This window comes from Lucilia cuprina, chromosome 4 (assembly GCF_022045245.1).
Source record: "Lucilia cuprina isolate Lc7/37 chromosome 4, ASM2204524v1, whole genome shotgun sequence".
Classification (NCBI taxonomy): Eukaryota; Metazoa; Arthropoda; class Insecta; order Diptera; family Calliphoridae; genus Lucilia; species Lucilia cuprina.
In genome coordinates this window covers 23,494,784-23,521,726 of record NC_060952.1, presented here as the reverse complement: position 1 = coordinate 23,521,726, position 26,943 = coordinate 23,494,784, and the positions used below count along the sequence as shown (strand labels likewise).

The 26,943-nt window shown below is 26.3% G+C and overlaps 1 protein-coding gene across 3 annotated transcripts in view; it reads left to right on the top strand.

Moving 5' to 3' along the window:
• Window positions 1-1,238: 1,238 nt before the first annotated feature.
• The window catches only part of LOC111675782, a 391,828-nt gene continuing 366,123 nt past the window's right edge, over window positions 1,239-26,943 (top strand). The window contains exons 1-2 of one of the 3 annotated variants that reach the window (XM_046950025.1): window positions 1,239-1,819; window positions 4,394-5,708. The gene's annotated coding sequence lies outside the window, so the exon portion shown is untranslated. Of the gene's footprint in view, window positions 1,987-4,393; window positions 5,709-26,943 lie in introns of all 3 variants that reach the window. The other 2 variants (XM_046950024.1, XM_046950028.1) reach the window with 2 other exon arrangements.

The following is a 26,943-nucleotide window of genomic DNA, read 5'->3' as shown; positions in this document are numbered from 1 at the left end:
TAGGAGAAAATATTCCTTACAAATAATCCTAAAACAATTACCCCTTAATGGGCTGTTTTCAATATAATATCCCTTTAAAGAAATCACCCCTTAAAACGTCCCTATATAAAGAGATTTTACAGTGGGTTTTTTCTGTGAAAACAGACAAAATTAACCGTTATATGCAAAAAACTTAACGAAACATTTTCAAACCCCCTCACAAAAATAAAGACCACTATTTTTAGGAGTTACAGCGAACAACAAAGAGAGGGCAAAAATTTAATCTCTTCTGGAAGAAAAAGCAACAGGATAACGGTAAATAATAAATAAATGTAACTAACCTCTACCACTATTCTACTCTGAGATACTAAAGAGAGTATTAATCTCTCTCGCACTCATATTGTGTTAATTTTGAGTATGAACTCGTTTGTTTGCAAACTGACTATTTACTATAAAACATCCTTCGTGTTTGATATATACTATAGAAGGAAATGTATGTATGCATGGACTATGTGTGTGTGTTGCGTATTATGGGGAGTTTTACTATGTGTATAGAATTAGGCAAAAAATAATAACGATAACAACAACAACTACAAAAAATAGAAAGAAATTTTAAGAATCTGTTGAATCAACGAGTGGTTGTGGGGATTAAAATTTGAAGTGTAGTGAAGTCAAAGCAATCGTTATATATTCCTTTGTTAAATGGTTGATGTAGAGGAATTTTAGTTAATGCGGACACTTGAAGGTGAACGGTTTAAATAATTTTATTGCATTTACATTTTATAATACGCTTTATACACATATTGGGGTCGAAATGGAGGTTTAATAGTTTGGGCGCTTTTTTGTAAAAAATTTATTAACATATTTTTATAATTATAAAAATTTTCATTACGATTTTTTTGTTTATTTATAAGAAGCAAGTTTGATGTTCGAGTTGTTAGGTTTGAAGTTACATTTGGAATGCGCTTCTCTGTACAATTGTTCAGTTTGTACTAGAAGTTGCAATGAAGTTTATTTGCCTCTATTTTATTATGTACTTCAGATGTTGTTAGCTTTGTTGTTGTTGCTGATGGTTTTTCATGTGCAGCTGACATAGAAAAAAATGTCGTGTGCATCTCTATATATTCGAAAACGATTGTAAATTCGAACATTTTAAACGAGTTGCTAAAGCCAGCACCAGAAAGAACCATCAACTGCAACATCTACAAACTACATCAGCATGTAGGTTCATTCCCTTATCGCATTTAATAAAATTCCTCATTCATAACGTTGTGTTACGCTAGTAAAGAGCAACGTAAAACGCGTTAAAGTTTTTGAAAACCACAAAAACCAAAACAATTTTTGCGAAATTAAAACGAAAGAAACAAAAATTATATATCAAACTACAAGAAATATACTAATAAAAAATGAAGATTAAAATATTGTGTTTAAAAAGTGTTTTAATTAGAAAACAAGAAAAATAAAAAACAACAAAATTTTAAACCCTAATTAAAAATAAAATTTTAATGTTGTAGTTGTTGTGGCTTGCCAAAATATAATTGTGTTCTTTAATATTGTTTGAGTTGCTTCGTTTTGTATGCAGTGGCTAAATAACGGTCTTAAACTTAACAAAACTAAATAAAAGCTAAAAAAGGATAAAAAAGAAACAACAACAACAGCTAATTACACAAGCGTCTTAAATTACTTAAGAAAGAGGGAAAATATCCTTATACTCTAAAATTCACAAAATGAGTTAAAACTTTAGTGCTACAACGACTATAAGAATTTCATGTTTATTAAATATCAAAAAGTTTGCTAACCCAATTTAAAGCATACTTTTAGGGTGTTACTAGCTTCTCATGTACGTAATGTTGGCAAGAAGAGAAATTTTGCAAAATTAATTAAATAATTTAATGGGTCATCATACTAAACTATACAGTGTGAAAGAAATTAAAAACTAGTAAATTTAGTTTTTAATAATTTGTAATATAAGTTAAGGTGTCTTAAAATAGCAGAGCATATTTATAGGTAATTATTTATATAAAACTTAAATATAATAGTTAGTTCACCTGTTATTGTACAATTTATTATTCTAACTAATTTTGTAATTTAAGGTGTGCATTTATGACAATATATCAGTTAAAAAAAGAAAATAATTGTGGTCTTTTAAAACGCATTTGTACTAATAGATTATATTTAATTATTATGCACGAATAGGTATTACTGTTATTAATATTCAGTTCCATTTAGAACAACTTTAAAATCAATTTAAAGCAAAATATAACAATTGCTAGCATGTTAATGAATAGTTTTTTTTATTAAAGCAAGTGGCGATATTCAAAACACTCTATTTTACATACCAAAAGTACAAAAGAACATACTTAGAATTTTAAAGGTAAAATTAAATTTTTAAATAAAGGTACTAGGACCAATTACGCTATGCAACAAAATTTGGGTCTTCGAATCTGTCCCTAACAAGACTAACGGGAAATTAAAGTAGACACTTAATAGACCCATTTCACCAAAGAGTATTAAAAAGTTAGCTCGTATTGTTAATTTATAGGCATCTAAACTCAGCTTTTTTCAGTAAATTTTTTTCATGTGTAATATCAAAACTTTTGAGCATGAACCTTTCTGATATTGATGAAATTCGGTACACACATTTTTAGTTCTTCAAAAATTTCCAAATTTGATACGATTGTGATTTTATCAAGGTTCAAAGTTCACGTTTCTAAAGGTATCTTTAAAAAGGATTTAATTTGATATTTTCTATATTCTAACATATTTATCCGATTTTAATCATTTAAGACTGTAATTACTGTCTAATTGAAATTATATCAAAAAATGTCCTTGTGTCAAGGATATCTTAAAAACGGTATCACCCATTTTCATTATTCCTCTACTAAAAATTGTTTATAATTTCAACAACATATAAAAAACTCAGAGTTGGTATCATTCGGGAAAGATTTTCTTGTTGGCCAGTGTTATAAATCAACTTATTTAGGATTGATTTTATATAGTATATTTGGGGGTTTTTGTTTGTTTCATTCGTTTGGTGGATAAGTGACATCGTTTTAGCATGTCCATCATTTGAAATTAAACATATCAAAAATTATCGGACAATATTCGACGATTTCAAAAAATTTGTCTTTTAATAAACATACTCCTGTATTTCATAGATATACATTATAATTTTTAAGCCAGTAATATTATTTAAAGTAATTTTCTAAAGGGATCTATAGGGGTATGGTCAATTATGAAACGATTTACATCAAATTCAATAGAGATTATTTTGTTCGTAAGAAATTTACTTATGTACAACTTAAGATAGAGATTATAAATTTAAGACGGTAATGGGCGTTAAAATCATATATTGGAGGGGACCTTGTATTAAAGATAGGGTCAATTTTAGACCAATTTTTAGAAAATTTGGGATAGGGATTGGCTTATAAAAAACTCATTTATGTCAAGCTCTTTTTCTAAACTCGCAAATTTTTAACAGCTATGACAGTTAAAGCTGTTTTTCGGAGGGCTTTGCTAGATCGTCTTAGAATTTAAAAAAGAACTACGAATTTATATACGTTTGTGGGTCTATGACCAATATTTTAATGTGTTACAAACGGAATGACAAAATCAATAGAAATAATATTTTTTGAAAACAAATAAATTACATTAAAGTTTATAAACTTTGGATATAACAACTTTGTAACACTTTAACTTTATAATATCCTGCAGGATATTATGTCAAAAACTAATATTATGGAAAGTCTGGCGATAAATGTTCCTGAGAGTGTTACTTCCATTACTTCTCCGTATAAGAAACAGAAAACTCACGCACTTCGACATGTGGTACATAACTGACATCTCCAAACAACTTTAATTTTGGCAATATTGCTCTGTTTTATTGTTTACGAACGAATTTTGCTGAATTTAAATAGAAAACTTCTTGAAGTTGGAAGGGTTGGCAGATTTTTGTATTACAAACATGAAGAGTATAGATATTATTTCCTTTTTTATACCCTACACCACTTTAGTGGGGAGGGTATATGGGGTTTGAGTTTATTTTTGTAACATACAAAAAATATTCGTCCTATACCCACCTTAAAATATACCAATCGGCTTGTCCGTTCGTTCGTCCGTCTGGCTGGCTGTCCATGTAAACCTTGTGCGCAAGGATGGATTGAATTGGATGAAATTTGGCACACACGCTTCTTTGGGCCCAAGGACGAAGCCTGTTGAAAATGGTTAAAATCGGTCCATTATTTCGACTAGCCCCTATACAACCGTACCCCCAAATAGGTCCTTTGGACATATAATTATAATTAAATAGTTATTGAATTGCAGTGTGTATCAAAAATTTACTTAATAAATGTTTTTGATTGTGCCAATTTACAAAGTAAAACTAAAAAAATTGTATTGTTTTTTCTCCTTTCAGAAAACTGCACTAAACTATATTAAAAACAATTTTAAAAATTAACAAAATATAATAAAATAATACAAAAAAACCTTACCACAAAGTAACTATAATTGACAATTAAAAGAATTACAATATGCTCAATATTTTCACAACAATTGGCATTGTTTGAGGCCACAAAAAATATTTGTAAATATAAACATTTTCCATATACCACCAGGACATTTTGCAGTTTAAAACCGTATATTTAAAAAATAAAAACAATTTGTAAAAACCAAAAATTTTAATCAACTCTTAAACAAGCATACCTTAAGGCGTTGTAATAATACAAACTATAAAGTAACTATGAAATACTACTAAATAACTATATACCTATTTATACAAGAGAATGAAAAAATTGCTGTAGAAAGAACACAAATTCGAAGTGTTCTTAGCATGTCTAAAGGATTGTTAGCAAAATTAATAAAGTTGTTATAAACAAATTAAAGTGGAAATTGTTTATATAAAATTGTGAAAAATGTCATAAACAATTATGTTGAAAAAGTAAATTTATAGCGAAAAAAATAATTAAGAATATACACATAATATACTTCTAAAGAAATTCAAAAATATAAAATAAAAATCTTCAAAAACTATTTAGCAACCTTAAGCTACAATTATAAATTCATTAATTGATCGCAAAGGAATAAAATAAAGCATACAAATAAGATTTTAATAATGGTGGAATTTTCTAATGCAATATACATTTAAAACACAATATATAAATCTATATTAAATAAAATAAGAAAAAAAATCATAAATGTTTTAAACTAATTGAAACCCTATCATTTTAATAAAAAATTATAATTAAATATCAATAATTTACTTTCAAAGATCTATTATATGATCTTCAAATTAAGTACTATTGAATATATTGGAAATTAAGTAAAAATAAGCAATTAAATACAACTTGCATATAAAACTTGAACATTCACAGCCTCGAGGATTTGCAAATAAACTTATATGAAATTTAAATTAAAATCATTGACAAAATTAATTTTACAAAATCCTTAAAAGTACTTACCTAAATATTATACATCAAATTCTATAAATATAACTAAAGCATAACCACAGGCTAAATTTAAAATATAAAATTTTAAGCAACAATTAAGGTGTTAAATAAATTAAAAAAAAAATAATTTAAAAATAAGTTCTAAATTAAAAAAAGAATATATAGTGCAATATAATAAAATAATTTTATATCACATAATAAAATCTTCTACGCAAATATATACATAGATAGATACATACATTCAACAGAGAATCAACGTACAAATTCAACATACATACAGCACAGGTAAGTGTTAAACAAATTTAAATGTCTTTTGGCAAAATTTGACTCATAAATTAAATTAAAATGTTTTTTTGCCATTCTTTTCATACTATAGAGGTTTGTGCATTTCTGTGTACACTTTCTTGTTCTTTTTTGCTTTTGCTCTTCTTATTTCCTGTTTTGGTATGCGTTCAACAAACTGAAAGTACTTTTATTTTCTTGATTTTTTTCTAAATTGAAATTAGGTCACTGCAGGCATCATAATCAGTTAGCACTAGTACTATTTAGCTCCAAGAAATTTTTATTGCAATTTACAAGAAATTGCAAAAAAAAAAAAAAATAAAATAAAAAAGGCAATGGAATCAGTGGCAACGACTACTTATAAAGATTTGTTTACATAAATTCAGAAAAAAGAATTATACTGAAATTCATCTTCAAGTATTCATGGACTTGCTGCAGTTTCTTTAAATTATTTGCATGTTAAAAAGTAGTTTTGCAACAGTCTTAGACTTGTCTATAGATAGACTATAGACTAGACTATAGACTAGACTATAGACTAGACTATAGACTAGACTATAGACTAGACTATAGACTAGACTATAGACTAGACTATAGACTAGACTATAGACTAGACTATAGACTAGACTATAGACTAGACTATAGACTAGACTATAGACTAGACTATAGACTAGACTATAGACTAGACTATAGACTAGACTATAGACTAGACTATAGACTAGACTATAGACTAGACTATCTAGTCTTCCAATGACAAACTATTTCACATTTATATCTCAGGTTATATATTTATTTATAAAATTAATGAAAAAATGCAAATAAATAATGAGTATGCAATTGCTTCCGTTTCACTCTTTTGTTTTATTTGCACATATAAATTTTCTTTTAAACGTACCAATATTAAATGAAAGCAACCATAAATGTTTCCACAAATTTATATAATTTGTAGAAATTATTGTCATTATATTAAATGGTCGTTAAAAATTTTTTATTAATTATTGACAAATAACAATTAAATCAGCAGTTGCAACAACAACCGCGTTAAAAATAATAACAGAAATATTAAACAATTGCACTGCGTGACTATTGTAAAAAGTACAAATTTATTTGTGTATCTCGAAATTACGAGTTATCCGCAAAAAGTGGAAATATAATTATTGAAATATTAAACCGATTTAACCCATTTCCAATATATATATAATTGAATAATATATGTAAAATATCATTCAATTAATGAAATAAAGTCTTAAATTCTTGTGGATAACTCCTGATTTTTGGGAATTGTTCACTATTCCATTGCATTATAGTTTTGTGTTACGTTTAAATTACGTTTTAATTTCAGTGCAGTTTGTTAAAATGTCGGTATAAATGTCAATTATATTAATGTCGATTATTATATTTATTAATATAATAAAATTAAAACATGACTTTAACTCTAATACAGACTACTCTAATAATGAGGGTGTTGGCATAATTATATGTTCATATAGGCTTTGTTAATATTCCGTTCGTCAGTATTTCTGATGCCTACTGCTTTTTACCAAGACTGCACTATAGACTAGACTATAAACTAGATTATACACTTGACAACTATAGTATACAGAATTGACTGTATACTAGACTGTGCTGTATACTGGATAATAGAGTAGAATATAGACGAAATTACACCTTTACAGAATTATTTCCAACGATTATAGGGTATGTATCAACATACTTTATGACATAAAAACTTTTATAAATGTATTTTGCTACATATTTATTTTATACATAATAAAACATTATTAAATCATCACTAATTTTGTAATTAAAAACAAAAAGTGCTGTATTTAACATGTGGTCATGGTCATTGATAGAGTAAATGTTGTTATTATAATTTGATGACTACCACTAGGTACTACAGACCGACATACATGTATTCTCAATGGTATTGTTTAAAATTATGTTTTATCACGTTGTACATTTTGCAACAAGAACAACAAATTAATAATAAAAAATTTAAAACAAGTGAATAAGGTTTAGTTGGTCCTGGTTGGTCCTATTTCAAAAAATCACTCCGATCTTCATATTAAAATTTTTAAATATAATAATAAACGAATTAATGCTGCTTGTGTTTTGTTCTTGTCAATAAAATCGAATATTAATAGTAATTTACAGTTTTAATAATTACACTGAAGTTTTTATAAAAGTATATGAAAATACTAAAGTCGTGCCTCAAATATTTCACTTTCACTAAAGCTTTAAGTGCTTTTAAAATATTTGCACACAAATTTATTTTATCTTTTCAAATTAAAAACAAACTGTTTATTTTAGTTCAGTTTTTAAATAAATTGAATATAGAAAATTTATAAACTTGAAATATAAAATATTTTTTATTTTTCTTTATTTTTCGCACTTCAAATAAGTTTTTTTATATAGAAATTGCTTTTATTTTATATTTGTTGTTGTTCAAATAATATTGATTCTAAATAATAAAATATTTTTCAGGTATTATTTAATAAAACTTTAAAATAATTTTCATAAAACCTCAAAATATTTACAATTCCATCTGCAGTAGTAAAACTTGTAAATCAACAATCAATTCCACTTGATGGCATTTACTTCCTAAACTTCACACAATATTTTATACATAGAGACTTATATACTTGCATATATAAAGCATCATTCCGCCTACATTTGAGTTGACAGCAAATAAAACTTCCCAGAAAGAAATAAATTTATTGGATTTTTATTTTATCTTTTATTTAAAGGTCAATTTAAAAAAAGTATTTTATACATTTTAAGTTAATTTGGTAATTTTTTATAAGAAAATATTATATTTAAAATCTTTTCATTACTATTGAATTAAATATTTATAATATTATAAATACGTTTTTAAAAATATTAGAAAATGATGAAATAAATTAAATTAAAGAAAGATGTAACACTCAAAAATATTAGTCCTACAGTGTAGGACCTTCACCTAGTGTGTCCATGAAGAATTTGTGCGCACGCTACAGGTCGCAATTTTTAAGATAATTTGATGAAATTTGGCACATACACTTCTTTTGGCACAAGGAAAAATGATATTGAAAATGGTTGTAATCGGTCCATTATTTTGTCTGGCCACCATACAACCGTAATCAAAATTCACTAATAACACAATAAAGTTCTATATTAAAAACTTTGTAAATTCTTCTACCAAAATTTATAATGATAGACCCATATTTATCCCTTCCCTTATTTGAGGCCTCTTGTAGAAAATTCCTTTTTTGTAATTATTAACATATATACTTTCCTACTTGTTTTCTTTAAGTCTAATCCATAGTCTAGTTCAACATTTTTTTCTTATTAAATAATAGTCACAATAGTAAAACGGTGCGTATACTTGATATATTATAATTAAATATTACACATACGTAGTGTATGGTATTTTACAATATACAGTTTTTATTCCCTTAAAACACTTTTGCGTTAAAAGTAGACGTGATAAAGTTTTTTTTTGTTATCATACTTGGATTCAGGACCATCAAATTTGCTAATTAGCTTAATAATGAGCGTGATATCAAAAACATAAAGGCAATTTTAAATATTTTGCCAACATCCTTAAATTAGTAGGAAAACTTATTTATCAATGTAAAATTGTCCAAACTAATAGATTTTAAAGTATGTTTCGAAAAAAAATACAGAGTTTTGTATTCATTTATTTTTCTGTTATAAAATTGCGAAAATTATTTTTTTTAACTCCTTTTCCAATAATTTTTATTTATTAAATTAATTTCATTTAGCAAACAAATATAAATAGAAATATATATTTTACATAAAGCCTCAAGGTCATTTTATCTTAAAATTTGTTTTCAGAGTTATGACCTTTGATTGTTTTTGATAAGTTTTAATTTTAAAATATTATTATAGTCAATATTGCGCTTCACATTATATTCATTTTATTTATTTAGTTTAACAAACAAATTCATTGATATTTGCAGGACAAAAATAATTTCAACTATTTAGTTTTATTTACACAAACTATTTAATTAATTTAATTAAAAAAAAAAACTGTTAAAACTGCAAAATGTTTATTTATACATATTACATATATCTGTCCCTAATTTTGACAACTATATTGAACATTAATAAAAAACGCAGAAACATTTGGAAAAATGTCGTTTCAAATATTAAAGTAATTAGAGATTTTTTTGATATTAAACCATGGCAATATTTTTAGCTTTTTATACCCTACACCACTATAGTGGAGAGGGTATTATACGTTTGTGCTGATGTTTGTAAAGCACAAAATATTGGTTCAATACCCACCTTAAAGTATACCGATCGATTCAGAATCATTTTTTGAGTCGATTAAGACATGTCCGTACGTCTGTCGAGTTGGCTGGCTGTATCGCAATGAAACTTAACAAAAGTAACTGTTATTTAAAAATATATCCTTTTCCCAAATATACCGAGGATCGGTCCATGTTAGACCTGTATAAGGCCTCATTTAAAAATAGCCTTCACTTTCGTGAGAAGGGTATATATAAGTTTGTCATTCCGTTTGTAATTTCTATAATATAATTTTCCGAACCCATAAAGTATATATATTCTGGATCCTTATAGATAGCGGAGTCGATTAAGCCATGTCCGTCTGTCTGTCTGTCCGTCCGTCTGGTTGTCTGTCTGTATGTTTGTTGAAATCAGTTTTTAGCGAACCCCAGATTTTGGCGAGATCCGAATCTTCAATAATTCTATTAGACATGCTTTCGGGAAGATCGCTATTTAAAATCAGCAAAATCGGTCCATAAATAATGGAGATATGAACAAAAATCCGAGACAACCTCTGAATATTTCATAAAAAACTGAGATTTTTTATTCATGCTCAAACAGAAATTGCAAAAAACAAAAACAAAATACATAATCATACGGTAAATTTTGTTATTGTACTCTGTTTATAAAAACAAGGCAGAGTGAGAGCAGCAGAGCAAGAGTAGCAGTGCGAGAGCAGCACAAGTGTGTTGTTATTGGCTAGATACATGAAATTAAGAATGTGAAGCCTGGCTTAAGTTAGAAGCAATAAAAGGGAACTTTTCGGTACTTTTTTGTTTTTTAAAAGGTACTTTTTGAATTTTCTATAATATTGAACCTAGAAATGTGAAATTAAATATGTGGTATCTGAATTAGGTGAGAACACATAAAATAAAATTTGTTGGTACTTTTTCAGTTTTCTATAATGAACCCAGAAACATTAAATTAAGTATGTAGAGTCGGAATTATGTGAGAACCGAAAAACTGAACTTTTTGGTACTTTTTAGATTTTCAAAAGGTACTTTTTGAGTTTTCCATAATAATGAACTTAGAAACATGGAATTAAGTATGTAGAGACCGGATTAGATGAGAACAAATCGATGGGAATTTCTTGGTACTTTTTCGTTCTGCAAAAGGTACTTTTTGAATTTCCTATAATATTAAACCTAGAAACATGAAATTAAGTATGTAGGGTCGGAATTAGGTGAAAACGGAAAACGTGAACTTATTGGTATAATTTTGGGTTTTTAAAGTACTTTTTGAATTTTCTTTAATATTGAATATAGAAATATGAAATTAAGTATGTTCAGCCCGAAGTAAGTGATTTAAAAGAAGAGTTTTTGATACCGACTTTTTTTAACACACGATGGTGAAGGGTATCTTACCTTAATTGCTTAAATACTTTGTAATCAAGGTAAAATTCGACATAAAATTTCTTTATGAAAAATAAAAAAATTAAAAATTTAGTCATGGATGTAGTATAGTCGGCCATGCTCGACTATATTTTTCTACTTGTAATTACCTGCATTCTATTAATATTGTTTGTTCCTACATTTGCATCTACATTTGAAGCCTTCACGTTTGAGAAAAGCTAATTTTAACAGTGTAATTTTCCGATCCTTTAAAGTATATAAACATATATTCCCGATTTTAGTGCTCTTAGGTACTTGTTGAGTAATAATTTTGTTTATATTTTCCACATAATTCAAAACCAACAGTAGCAATAACCATATATGATGGATTCTGAAATTGTAAGTTTCCCTATAACATAGGCGATTCTTTTTTGTTTCATATATTGTACGTTATAATGCAGTGCACAGTGGAACAGAACGCTGAAAAAAATGATAGAAAATTCTTCTTTATATTTCTATAAAACTTGATTTCCATAATATTGTTAGCGGAGTAAGATGCACACGTAAGGGATTTAAAATCAATCAGTTTAATTTAAGAATAAGTCCTAAAATGAAATTTCGTTCCTTAAGTAGTTAAATTAAAACAATTTTTGTCAGAATACTCAACGTTGTAGTGATGCTTACTTTAGGCAAGTTTTATCAGAATATCGATATTATAACAAAATTGAAAACAATTTAAAAGTCAACGGTTTGTTAGTGCTGATTTCAAATTTTATTATGTTTCTCTTTCATATTTCTGGAGACTACAGATTGTGGGTAATGTGGTTTACCGATCGAGTAATTAACATGACAATGGACATTAACCTTGAATGTACCTTGTACTTTTTGTTTATTGTCAACACATATTATTAAAGTCAAGTTAGTTGTATTCTAAAATATAAAATTTTACTTCCAAAAAATTTCCAAAAAATAACATAAAAATTACGTCTTGATCATGAGTTCAGAAGTAGTAAATTTGGAAATTATTAACAAGACATCCCTCCTACAACAACCATGTGATAAAATCAATACTTCTTTAGGTCTTTTCTACTCCTTTTAAATTCTTTCAAAGTTCTCATTTGTGTGCAACTAATTTATTACCTTTAATTTTGTGATCAATTCCACTGTAATATTTGATATAGGGAGAGTATGATAGCATATAAATGTTTTCTGCTGCTGTTGTATTTTGTTTTTAATTGTATTTTATTTGAGGTTAATTTTTTTGGCTTTATGCCGGATTCACTTTCATTCATCAGGGTTTTATGCGGTAAATAAATATTGTATTCGTTTACAGCATTTTCAGGACAAAAAAACCCGCCCGTGCAGCTAAAATGCAATCGGGAGTATTGGCATACGTCTATATATACATATATTTTTATATACAGATGTATAGATACACTTACTGTTATTGTCGCTTTTGTTATTGGTGGTGATGATGGTGTCAATGTTTTATAGGTGAATATAACTATGTTTTTATTCATTGTGTCATGGCCGTCACTCATTTAATATGATTTAATTTCCGTTATATTGTCAATTGATACATATTGTATGATTCAGTAGCAGATCTCTGCTGTGAGTCTGTGTAAATACGTACATATGTATGTGTATTTGCAGTTGCTTTAAACAGTTTCATAAATAATTTATTAATAACCGTAATAAATAATGTAGATTGTGCTGCAATGATTGAATTTCAGAATTTTTTTCTGTTCACTGTCAGAAAAACAAATGGTGTTTTTTTGTCGTATTTAATAAAAAATATATAGTTTAACAAAATATAAAATGCTATGGGTATATATTTTTTTGTCATTCCGTTTGAAACACAGCGAAATATTCGTTTTAGAGAGCTGAAATTTTGCACAAAGTTTTTAGTTAATGCAGTTTGTTTAGTATTGAAAATGTGCAATATTGGTTCACGATTTCACCTAGGCCCCATAAAGTTCCCCTTCAGGAAATGACTTCAACGCTAATAACTGGTTAAAATGATGACATTAGACAAAAATTACCCTTAAAGCCCTATTCCGAAAAACTTATGTAAATATTAATTTCGAATAGTAAAATTCAACATATATCAAATAAATGAGATTTATTTTATTTTTACGTCACAAAATTTTATGATGTGTAAAGAAAATTCGGCATGTCCGAATATAACACTGTTACTTGTTAAATTTGAAATTTGTTGAAATTTTCAACACTGATTTAAATTAATTTTAGTATTTGTACTAAAGTAAAATTTAAGTTTTTTTTATGCTTTCTCCTTATTTCTTTTAAATTATTTTATTTTTTTCTTCTGTGGAAGAGGTTTTGTTCCTTTCTTTAATATACAATCTGTATAGTAGTTTATGGCCACTAATGTTTAATATTTTTTTTTGATGTTACTGCCCCTTTTGGCAAAAAACTCTCTCACTTTACTCTGGGTAAAAGCACTATTTCCAAGAATATTTTATACACATACATAAATATTGTAGTTTTTGGCATTTTCAATTTCTCTATTAGCCAGTTTATTTAGACATAAGAGTAAGAAAAAAAATGTCATTTTATGAAAATGAACGAAAAAAAAAAATAACGAAGGAAAGTGTAAAATTATGGGGTCATTTATATAAAATTTTTGTAATTTTTTTATAATATCTTATATCTACGTTTTCTACTGGGTACCACCCTACATGTTGTATGTTAAGACAATGCTAAAAAATAAAATAAAGCCATTCTAATTTTACCCTACCAAGAAAAACTTTCAAATATTGTTTTAAGTAAATATAATATTATAATTTTGTACAAATCATGATATGATGACTTGTAGTATAGAGTCACGTAAATGCGACCTTAAATAATTCTTACTTTCTAATATTATTTTATATATTTATTTTATTATATTTGAATAGTAAAATAATTTGTGGTGTTTTTTATATTTTTAGTAAAAGTCATTTTATACTTAATGCTCTTTTTATATTTTTTTCCTCATTTTTACATTTATTCTTTTTATGTATAAATTTTAGTGACCACTTGATTTACAGAATTTATTTTTTGCCATTTCCTCATTTTTGGTTTGTAGTTTTAATTAGTCAATTATGAAGACGACAAAAAAATTCAATGAAATAAGTGGAATAAACTGAAAAACATTTAAAAGGGCTATCGACGTATTTTTACAGTTGGTGATAAAGAATAAGTTAGAAAACGAAAACAAAAAATGTCATAAAGCAGTAAAGGGCTAAAAGAGGAGTATCTTAACCCTTGATAAAAAATCTTTATTATCCTATTTATTATTTATATAGAATTTGTTTCTTTAAGCTACAAAATTCTTATATAAATTGTACTTATTCATTTTCTACTCATCTTGTAATTTGCACAAGATACAGGCAAATCCCGGAACAAAGAATTTAACTTTAATTAAAGACCGATATAATATAATTAACTACCTTTTACATCTAAAGAACGTTATGGAAATTGACAAAAAAATCTAAAAAATACCAAAATCTTTGACACTGACAATATTATTATGTAGACAATGTTAGTTGCATAAACGACTTATCGATTAAGAGGGTTCACTTATAATATTAAAAATCCTTAATCTGTAAGATGTTTTTACTGGAATAAAGTTAAAACCAGATACGTTGCAGCAAAATAAATTATTTAAAGGAGGAAGATGTTATCTTAACATTCCAAAGTGATAAGACTAAATTGTCGATTTTTTTCAAGCTAGCTGTAATTTGTACTTTTTTATTTAAAAAACCATGCTCTACTTTTTTATAAAATATATGTTATTTTTTAACAATTTATTTAATATTCTACTTTATTTTAATACTATTTTATTACACAATAATGAATTGAGCAAAAGTTATTAATTTAATTTGATTGCAGTTTATTTTATTACATTATTTAGTCGCATGATATTTCTTCAATAGTCTTTTATAGTATTTGACTATTTAGTTTGTTTCTACTTTTTTAATATTCTTTTCCAGTAAAAACTTGCATTACCATGTAAGAAGTTAAAATGCTAAAATTTACTTACACAACAGCATTTTAAGTAATTATTTTAACACAGTGATGTCATTGGAGGCAAGTACTTACCACAAACGATTACAATTAATTAGAAAAAGTAGTCATTGTAAATTACATGAATAAACGTATACAGCATCTGTATCTTCACTGGCAGGATGATTTATGAATAAGAAAGTATTTGTATAACACATTATTAATAAGACTTTATTAGACTACTTCTATGTAATCCGGACCATATTTAGTAGTCATTGAAAAGTATTTTGTTAGGTAAGTAATTACAATTGAAAGCCATTACCGAGTTTTTGCTGGGTTGTTATAAATATAAATAATTTGAAAATTTTAAAAATATATGGAAATAATTATTTATATAACAAACAGTTCATGAAATTATTGCTAATTGTTGTTCAACTGTAAATTTGACTTTTTTCTTACATTTGACATATATAAAATCCGAATTTTATAATGAGTAAATGTTATATACACTGACAAAATTAGGACAAATCAATTAGTTGGTATATTAACTACTTATATTGTAAATTAATACAAACCAGTTAAAATCGTTATATTATGTTATGCCGAATCTTGAATACCCTTCATCAAAGCTTGTGTTATTATCATGTACACTTTTATTAGATATTAATATATTTAACTCTATTGAATAAGATTTTTGGATTTAAAAAACTTATATTGTCGAATTACAATAAATATTTTATAACAATCACTCATTTGTTATAAAATCTGTCAGAGATATTTGTGTTCCATTCAATAATATTAGAAAACAATTTTGCATACCTGTAAAGCTTGTGTGCACGCTACAGGTCGCAATTTTCAAGAAAATTCGTTGAAATTTCGCAAGGAAATGGTTGAAGTCGATCTATTATAACGCATAGCCCACTTACAACAGTATAACCCGAATAGGGGTTTTGAGCTCACAATTATGTTAAATAACTTGAAGGTAAAGATTCTCATATAAATACTAATAACATGATTAAATTCTTCTAGGTATCATATAGTCGGCCATGCCCGACTGTACATAACTAACAATACATTGTATACAATGTATACATTTGTATACTAACTAACTAACTAACTAACTAACTAACTAACTAACTAACTAACTAACTAACTAACTAACTAACTAACTAACTAACTAACTAACTAACTAACTAACTAACTAACTAACTTACTAACTAACTAACTAACTAACTAACTAACAAACAATGAAAAAAAAAAACAAACAAAAAAACAAACAAACAAACATACAAGCAAACATACAAACTAACTAACTAACTAACTAACTAACTAACTAACTAACTAACTAACTAAGTAACTAACTAACTAACTAGCTAACTAACTAACTAACTAACTAACTAATTCATTAACTAACTAGATAATAGGAACCAACATATTTTTGTAAAATTTAATAACGATCAGTCGATAAAGATCCTTTCAGAAAATACGGATCGGATGTCTTATAAAATCAAAAATCTGTCTGTTTAATTTTAAGAAGATCGGCCTATAATTGACTTGTTAAATAATATCATTATAGCAACAAAATTCGAAATAATATTACATTTAATACTAATACTTAATAACAAGTTAATAATTAATAACCCCAGAAGCTTAACAATTGTAAAAAAGGGAATATTCGATTAATTTTTTAAACGCATTATTAATTTTCATACGACTTTTTTTTATCGCAATGCACATAAATTTTACGCACATTTATGACACTTTCAATAAACTCTGGCAAAAATAATAAAAAAATTTACAGATTTAATTTTCCACAACCACAGGAAGATAATAAAAAGTATGCTTAATATATATTTTTTCAATATTTTTAAACATGTCTCTCTTGTACAAAGAATTGAAGGATTACGAAAAACAGAACAACAGAAGTAGTACCGCATTTATTGGTAAATACTTATGATGTATAAAAAATAATAATCACCCTTTACATTAATTCATAAATCAAAGTAAAAAAATTACAAAAAAACAAACTGTGTGTTTATAAACGGAAATTCCGTTTTAAGCTGAACTTTTTCTATTGTGTTTTGTTATTTGATTTTGAAGTTTTTCTTCTGGTTTTTATAGCCACATAGTAGTACCAATTGATTTTTGTTCTATGGTATGTTAGTGGTTCTTTTAAGGTCGCCTTTTCCAGCAATGAAAGAAAGTGGAAGAGACCGTTGTGGAGTGAGTACTGTCTATACAGGAATAGCATAAAACTACCTTGTTGTTTAGATGCTGACTGTAAAAATTTTGTCTGGTTTGTACATAAAGAATGACGTTGTAGGATGTAAAATCATCGTCAACATTATACTGTTGGTAGTGTACACTGGTATTAAAAAGTTAATTTTCATTAGTATTGATCTTTAAGATTAATGGTATATTTTAAAAATTAAACTTAAGTTAATATAAAATGCCAATTATAAATATTTTAGTTACTTTCAATTAGTTTAAGATGTTATTGTTTTTATTTATTAAATTCAGATCTGTTGTTACAATTATCTTTTTCACTGTAGTTGTGAGTATAAATAACTTTTTTTGTCCAGTCACTGCCTGACTAAGTTTTATTTTATTTTTTTTTTCAATTTCGATAAAATTTATGATTTTCCGTTATTATGTTATGATTTTTTATTATTGGTACTTTTTATTACATTTTTTCTCAATCTTTTCAGTTTCGTTGTTCTTTGTACTTGTTGACGTCTTCTTTTTATCGCGATTAAACTTGATTGTTTCCACGCTCAGTTAAGCTGAGATTTTTTTGTTTAGATTTTTTTTTTATTTTTTAAGACTTTAAGTTTTGTTTGTATTTTGTCTAGTTGTAGGAGGGCTTATAATTTGATTGTGAAATAGTATAGAAATTTAAATCCTTAAAGTTTGAGTTTAGTTGTAATCGAATAGTACAGCGAAACAAATTAAGATGAATTAATTATCATATTATTTACGAAATTCGTAAATTAATTAAATTGCTTTATTTGCATTTGCCGATTTCGTAAATGCAAACAATTTTTAACTTTATTTTAAGAAAATTATGGAAAGATATATATCTAAGTATTTGAGTTCATAAATTTTGAACTTAAATTTGATTATGGGTAAAAGGTAAAAAAATCAATTAAAAATATATTGTACATGGAAATGCCACAATACATAAATATAACAAACAAAACAGTTTTTTAACAGCAATTAGTATATCGTTCAGAACTTCCTTTATTTTTAATTTTGATCGTTATTGTTTCTCTTGCTTATTTATTATAAAAAAATTAATTAATTCTTTTCTGTTATTTTATTGTAATTTTTGTACAAAAACAAATAACCAGCAATTAATTATAACATTTACAAGAATAATAATAAAGTCCAATAAATTCCACTCGATGTAACACTCTCACATACATACACTTATCAACTCGTTTACTTGCTCAGTCAGTCATTCAAAACAATGAAAGGATTTTTTTTCCGTGTTTTTGTTTTTTTTCGTTGTTTTATAGTAAGTCCATATACTATATCTGAAATTATTGAATACATTGTTAAATTTTGTTCAATTTTAATATACATACATGTATATGTACATTAGGCTGTTCCGTGGACATATTTTTTTTGTTAGAATACCACTCAAACTATGTGTATGTATGTACATATTTTTTGAGATATCTTTACCTTAAGCTTGAAAGCTTTTTACTACCTTAACTAATAAAATTTTAAATATTTTGAAAACGAAGGACAGAAGGACTTTCAGATTATAAATAAAACTTTATGAATAAAATTGTCTTCAAAAAGTTATAACATCTGACCAAAAATTGTGTTTTTTCAAACTTCAAAACATAATGAAAAATTCTAAGGGCAGATTTGGATTTAACGGGGCTCAGTCGTTTAGAAATCCTTTGGTTTTTGGGTTAAAATTTGTCGGCTTGTATTTTTTTTGAATTTCAAACAATATAAAAAATTTTTTAAAATTTATTACAAACCTATTCAAAAAAAGTTTTTTCTCGTCTTTATTAAATAATGCACATCGATTTAGAGCTATTTTATATAAGATTCGTTGGGACACCCTAACGTAAATTTACATACGTACATATAGACATATGTGTCTTTAATTGTATTGCAATGTATTGTTTTTAAATGTAAGTATGTATTTTTAAAAAATATTTGTGTTAATTTTGCTTTTCTGTTGTTGTAATGGTTTACCATGGCGTATAATTAACACATTTTTTCACGCCTAAAAGCAGCCAATGACAAGTGTAAATTTTTGTTTGTAGTTAAAATTTTTCTGTTGTATCACTTTGTACGCAGCTTCAACTTCCGCATGTTAGAGGATTGAGCTCAGTTAATAGTAAATAAATATTTTTTAGAAATTTATTTTCTCTCCTAAATAAAGAAGAAACTTCTTTTGAAAATGTATATCTTAGATTGAAAGTTGTTTTCTTAATATTCTTTTTATTGTTTCAAATTCCATTTAACTGCTAACAATCCTTATTTGCTTTTGTGTACGTTTGACTATCCATCTGTGTGTAAAATTAAAAATAAAATGTTTTTCATGTTCAATGCAATACATCATGTTAACAAATATTAAAAAAATGCGAAACACATTCACACATCCTCAAACATAGCATACTTCTACAAAGTGAATTCCCATTTTTATTGTACAACCTAAAATCATGCAACATATAAATTAAATTAAATACCAACTAAAGACCAATTGTATGCTCAAAAGATAGACAGACATACAGACGGACGGACGGACAAACTCTCAAACAAACAAACAAGCACTTATTCAGATAACAGCTACACACATCGACAATTGTTTTCAAATAGAATTATCAACAGAAATTAAAAAAAAAATCAAAATTAAATCCAATTTAATCGTTTTAGGTTTTAAATTTAACACATTTACAAATTATGTGCTACATGGGTATATGGATTATTAGGGTGTTTTTTTACCTAAACAAAATATACCATTTTACATTTATAACGTTAAAAGAAACAATATTGTGATTCTAAAGAATTTATAGATGTTTTTGAAACAATCTTGAATTTTGATAATATACATTTTTAAAATTCCGAGAAAATATTTATTTGTTTGCTTTTATATCAGCATGTGTAACCAAAACTTATTCTATTAAAGACTTCTTTAAAATATGTTGATTTGTTTTTAGCTGTCAAAATAACAATAATATTAATACTTAACCATTTCTGAGACAATAAAGTCACCCTATTGCACATGAGATTTAGAGTGTGATGTGAATTTTTATTTTCAATGAAATTCAATTTTGTTTTAGCTAATTTTTGCCTCAATACAAACCACATGAAAATAAACAAACAGCATTTATTTTACTTGTTATAATAATTTTTTTTTCATTAATTTTCTAATTTCCAGCTGCATTTAATATTAATAGTTCAATGTTCTGAAATTACTTTGTTGTTGTATACTGTAAGCCTCTCTTATTGACAAAAATACTATACCGATGTCATGACTGAAAATATAAATTTGACATTTATCGGTTAAAGTGCAGTATTGGGTTAAATATATTGTGTAAGATGGAAAAATTCCTTGAATGCTTAAAATAAATACAATTGGATACACTTCATTATATCAATGAACTTTATAATGAAAATAATGGAATTATTTACAATATATGTATTTATACATTTAAGCTCATATACTGTTTAAAAAAAACGCTTAAAGCGCTTGCATTTATTAGTTACAGACGTATTTTTATGACAAATTTGTATTTTAATAAACAAATGTGGGTATTTATTATGTTTTGAAAATTTTTAATAAATGCAAGGAAATTGAAATAAAATTGCAAATAAACGCGAAATGAAGTACGTGCATAAATAATCGATAAGTAAACAATTTATATAAATTTCGCTTTCATTATCACGTTTGTAAATGTAAACAAAAATCAACAATAATAATCACAATTAAAACTATTTGAATTTAAAACCTTTTAGATTTTAAAAGAAATATGTTAGAGTGTATAATGTATTAAATACGAGAAAAATAAAAATAAATTGTTATAAAATGGTTTTCACTTTTCTGCCAGCGGTTGTATGATGGCTAGGCAAATAATCAACCAATTTTAACCATTTTGTGGGACAAAAGAAATATAAATTGCGACCTTTAGCGTGCGCGCAAGCTTACATGAACATCCAGAGAGACAGATGAACGAACATAGCTTAATTAACTCAGAAAGTGATAATATACTTTAAGGTAGCAAAAGCGCATAAACGTAGATTATACATATTTATAGAATATTTTGATTTGACAAATTTTTACATTATCTTGGAATTTATAATATACTAAAAATCGTCTTGCGGTCGAGATATAAATATTAAATTATAATATAATATAATTATTTTTTAAGTGATAAACCAAAAATTTTTAAGAGACATTTTGAACAGTTGGCAGACATTTTTTCTTGTATACATTTTACTGAGTTCAAAATTTTAAATTACTGATAAGCAGGGCAAGGATTTTTATGGGTTCATGCAGAAACATTCTGATTTCTGAAAAGAAATATTGAAAATAATGATATCGCCTTTACTTCTATATCCAGTTTTGAGGAACAGTGTTGTGTTTCAAAAGTATTTCTAATAAGTTCTTCGGCAATACATAGTTATACACTAGTTCATTGGAACGTATGAATTCTGGAAGTCGTTGATAAATCTCAAAAATGTAAATTTTATAAAATTAATTTTTTTGTATAGAAGAGGATTTCACTTGAAAATAAATAATTTCTAAAATTTGAGAAAAAAAAATTAATAGAATTGAATTTAAAGTAGTGGAAAATTATAATTTTGATTGTTATTGAAAGAAAAATATTGTAGAAAAGAAATAATTATTAAAACAACATACACTTCTTATTCGATTAACCGAATAATTTTGAATTATACAATTATTAACCGACCAACTAAAAACCCCAAATAATTATTTGTCCAATAAACCGAATAAGACAAATATTTTGGACGTTACAATTAGCAGCACAAATGCAAAATACCTTCCGCACTCTTGTAGTTTTAAAAATTAATTAAAACTATATATCGGCAAATCCATGAAAAAGTAAACCACGACTGAAAAAATAAAAACCCTTTAACTTCTGCATTTTTGAAGATAATTTATATATGATCTTTTGTAGCACAAAAGAAGAAGGCTGTTGCAAATTTTTGAAATAGGTCTATTTTTACACCTCGTGCATTACAAACGGACCCGAAAATATCAAAATTCTGTTAATTATAATACTATATGTTAATTATAATACTATCCCTTCAAAATCGGCAGATCTAAAATATTAATAAGCCGAAACCTTTATGCCGATTTTTATAAGGATTGGACCTTATTTGACCCTAGTTCCATTCAAAGTTTAATTAAAAAAAAAAAAAAAATTAAACGTCCGTAACTCACTTCTACTCACTAGTATTATGATAAAATTTGGCACAAATAAGTTTTATATGAATTAAAATCACACCCAAGAATTTTATGAGGATCGGTCCGTATAACTCCAGTTTTTTATTTTATCTATAAATTGCTTAAACACGTAAATATGTCGGCTATGTCCGACTGCAGTTTTCTACTCCTTTAGATTTGTTGAAGTGTGTGTATGCATATATTTCCAAAATATATATTTTATAACTTAAAATATAATCAGAAGAAAAATTTGTCACATACGATGTGTCACGTACGATATATAAAATGGTTCATTATAAAATTAAATTAATTACAGTAGGACCTTGATTATCCGTGATTCGATTATCCGGCAACATCAATTATCCGGGATCGAAAAATAAATTTTTTTGCATCGACTTAATTTTATTTTGGATTGACTTAAATTTTTCAGTATCGTTTAACCGTGATTACCTCTATTATCCTTAATTATAAGCAAAATTCTACTATTTTTTAGCAATAATAAACTTTTAGAACAAATCAAAAAGGGGAATACCCATAAAACGAAAATACAAAATTGGAAAATAATAGACAAACAACACTACTCGATTATTTTTAGAAATTCCATAACATGAAATCCTTATCTACTGTTTACTGTTTTCTGACAAAATTATTTTTTTAAATTTTTGAATTATTTATGAATATAGAATCCTTGAATTCTTTTATTTTTATATAAATGTGTACAACGAAGGAGTTGGAATTTTTAAAAAAGTATTACATCATAGTATTCACTGATACAAAAACCGTCTAAAAAGTTGTGATATCACAAAAACGGGAAACATTTTATTTTTTGAAACGAAGCCTAGTGTACATATTCATTTATTAATTAATAAAAATATCTATTAACAAACTAGCCAAAGTTGGCACTCAATTAACCGGTAAAATCGATTATACAGAATGCTTCCGGTCCCGACCATCATGACCATCCCACTATATTTTTTATTTAAAAATTAGGGATTACTAATGAAAAATATGTCCCATAGTGTAAGAAATTATGCATGTATGAATGTTGTGTTGAAATTACAATAGCATATTTGAGCAAGTAAGAAAGTTTAGTCGGACACGATTGATCACATGATATCCAACACCAGTCGAATGTTTTTTTTTATAATATTGAATTTTTCTGTGATATAAAACTGATTTTCTTAAAGTAGCATTGTATGGGAACTAGTTTCATATACATACATATGTACAATTTGACCTAATCGGAAAGTTTGATTGTAAGTATGATGACTTTTTGAAATAATGATGTGGTGTGAATCATTAGAATTCATCATTATATCTTACACAAATTACTGATAATTTGATCTAGAAAGAGCAGATAGACGGACAGTCAGACAGACACAAAAAAGGGATTTTAACCCGATTGTATACTTAGTAACTCAATTACTGTGATGCATGATATGCAAATTTATGCTACATATTAATTTAAATACGTTGAGGTGAAAATTTGATTATAAATTGCATACATATGTACCTATTTTACTCTACTTAACGCTGTACGCTTACTTTAATAATATATTATACTTAAGGCTTGCCTACATCACGATAGTGTAGTCAAAAATACTCTATTCTACTCTAGTGAACTGTACTCTACTACTACTACTACTACTATTCTATCCTGCTGTACTTTGTACTAAATATTTTATACAATTTTACTGAAATACAATGCAGAATTTTCTACTTAATAACGCAATATAACTTTACACAATTTTACCTTAACGAATGTTTATTCTACACTAAATATAACTAGAACACCCTGAGTGCTTCGCTACCCTAACCAAAATTAAAAACACACAAAATTTAAGTTTTTTTCAAGTTTCTGTCTTTAATGTCCGTGTTTAAATATATATGTAACGATATGTAAAACTAATAGATAGATTTTTGCTCGTAAGAAACTTTCTTTTAGCGAATTTCAGCGCTAAACTCGTAATTTGAGGCCAATTATGGGCGGTAAAGTCTTTTTTGGAAAATACCATATATGAGGGGTAGGGTCAATTATCCCATAAAATTTGATAGAGAAAGAAGAAAGAATTTCGCTCATGTAATACTTATTTATGTAGAATTTCATTGTTATTCTCGCATTTTTAAAACAATTATGACTGTTAAAACTATTTTTCTGAGGATCACTTTTATAGGGACTATACGAAGATGTGGACCGATATTGCCTATTTTGAATACCTAACACACCTATAGGTAATATTTGTGTAAAATTTGCTCTTTCGTTTGGACTTTGTCGTGCTTTAAACTGATCGACATGACTAAACTTCCTTAAAAATTAATTAGGACCCAGAATACATATACTTTTGTGGGTCTATGATCAATATTTCGATGTGTTATAAACGGAATGACAAAATCATTGAAAAGTTACAAAAAAAAGTACCAAAATCACAATTTTTACACATTTTCTTCCATTAAAAGTAGGTATATCGAGAGACATCGATCTTATATTTTCAAGAGTAGATACAGATGTATTTAAAATATTTTTTGTATTATTAAAATTGTGTACGATAATTAAGAAATCAGTTTTACTCGTTTTCCCATTTTCAGTCAGTCAGTACCGTGACTCTTTTGTAAATGTATATTAAGCAGCACTTTAATTTAAAATATAAATTTTCTAAGAAATAACAATTAATATTAATACATACACATGTATGTTTATAACAAATTTGTTACTTTTGAATTATCTTTATACTCGCGTCATTAAAATACTTACATACTTATGTATGTATAAGGAATCATCTGGCAAATGTTTTCTAATTGAAAGACATACAAATATAGTTTAGTATTTCGTCATAACCACTTTATAAATATACATATACGCATTTTCCTTAATTTACACAATCTTCGAAATATGTGATCGGTATGGGTGTTTGAAAAACAAAACCAAATCAAACCAAACCAAACTTAGTAGTTATTTAATAACAATCATTGTAATTATCATTATAATTGCTGATGTTGTTGGTTTTGTTCTACTGATTTGCTGTTTGTAACCCACAAAAACAACAATTATAATTAGTATTTAATGCTTATGATGAAATTATTATTAAATCATGAACAGGGTAACCAAAATATGTGTATGTATTGTGCTTCTTATAGAAATATGGAAAAATATTAACAAGTTTCAAAGCAATATAATTCTAATTCTAAGAGCATAATGTAGCATAATTTAATTTAAATTTGCATATTGGATGTTTTTTATGCTATGTTTTATGTTATTAGCTAATTTTTGGATATGTGTTGTTGTTTAATATAACCATATATTTGGTTTCCCTGATCATGAAAATATAAAATTATATTTTGTTTATGTTATAATATGTAAGTAGTATAAAACAAAACCAAAAACCACTGAAAATACGTATTAATTATGTATTTTTAATATGTATATATGTTTATAATAATATATCTATAAGGTTGAAATGGTCATTGCTTCTTATAATCCCTTTGAGGTTAAATTTTATTGTTTTGTTAACTTGGTGATGTCATGGTTAAAACACAATATTTTTAATTTTTGGTTTTTATTAAACTCGTTTCCATAGTATATTAATATGCATTGTTTGAGAGGTATTTCCATTAAAAAGTAGTTTAGAAGACACCCTAATGTACATTATTTAAACTACTGTAATTTTCTCTAATAATTTTCTAAATAAACGCCTACTTTCTTCTTTTGTCTACGTTTAGTATAACCCTACTAGTTTCTTTCAGTGTATTCGATTCTAATTACAATTGTCTTTGATTTAAGTTGTTTTCAACCTCTTTTCTAATTTAATTGACCTTTATGCTAAAAAGGCGAAAGGAAAAACTCAAATTGTTTCTAATTAATTTATTGTTTACTATAGCTTTTATTTTTTTGTCTATCGTACTTAAATATATTCTTTGTATTTTTCACAAAAAACAAAAAAACAGAAAACGTTGAAAACGAAATAATTTCTTTGTTGTTAAACAAAATCACGCCTAATTCAACTAAATGACTCTTAAATGACTGTTACTTGTTACTTTTTTCGAAAACATCTAAAAATATTTATGTGTTGATGGTTGTTGATGTATTTAGGTTACAGTAAAAGGTCTTATAATCGGAAATGTTATGTAAAAATACATTTTGTTTTTCTCAATATTGCCTTTAAGTTGTTATTTTTGT